The sequence below is a fragment of the Nestor notabilis genome, unplaced genomic scaffold (assembly GCF_000696875.1).
Source record: "Nestor notabilis isolate BGI_N333 unplaced genomic scaffold, ASM69687v1 scaffold9891, whole genome shotgun sequence".
Lineage (NCBI taxonomy): Eukaryota > Metazoa > Chordata > Aves > Psittaciformes > Psittacidae > Nestor > Nestor notabilis.
The window spans coordinates 1-1,007 of NW_009916120.1; positions in this window are offsets into that span (position 1 = coordinate 1).

Here is a 1,007-nt window from a genome sequence, read left to right on the forward strand (position 1 = left end):
ACAACCAGCTGCCCCAGGGGAGAGGTTCTGGGTGGGTATTGAGACCATGGTGAGCTGTGGGATGGCTCTTCGTGTGTGTCACTGCTGATCACAGAGCTGCTCCCTGTCCTGGGGAGGCTGGACAGCATTCCCTGAATCCTGGTGACACCACTGTCCTCTTGGTCCTCCTTTTCCCACCCCTCCCTGGCACTGCTGTTACAGGTGAAGGCTTTGTGAGTGATACTCTTCAGAGGGACAGTATCTCTCTGTGCCCCTGGCTCAATTTAGGGATGGAGTTTGGGTGGTTGCTCTTTCATTGGCATCTTTTCACTGGGGCATTATAGAAAACACCAAAATGTCACCTTTCTGCCACCCATCCAGGCACTATTTTAGGCCATTAGATATTGCTCTGTTAACCTGTATTTTGTGGAAGGGAAGAGGATGGAAGAAGAAGCATTTCACTTTGGCTTCAGGAAAACATTTGAGATCAAGGAAAAAAAAAAATGGAATTTAGGGATGTTTCCAGCAAATCCTATTCTTCCACCCCAACTTTTCTCATCTCAGTTGCTGAAGCTATCTGCATGTTCATGGCCGGATCATCCCAGCCCTGGCCAGGCTTTGCTCCTTTTAGGCTGGCTGTGTTGCTGGACATATAATGCAGCCATGGCAACTCCAAAATCATGTCCCTACACTGCCAGAGATGGCATCTGTCGAAAGCCTTGGGTGCCCATTTGCAGGGTCTTAGGACATGGTCACACTTGTGGTTGCGCTGTGCTGGTCGTGGAGTCTGAGCCCTTGTTCCTTCATTGCAAAGGGTCTCTCTGCCCTTAGAGAAGAGGGAGCAGAGCTAAGATGGGTGAATTCTCCATCCCTGCTTCTGTGACTTGAGGACTGTGAGTTGTTCTACAAGCACATGGAAGGCTCTGTACCTTAATAAACTGTGTCTGTGCCTTAAATAGGCACTGAGTAGGGAAGAAACTTGTGCATACACCCTAGTGGCAGGGGAAAAGGTGGGAAAAAGGCTTGCG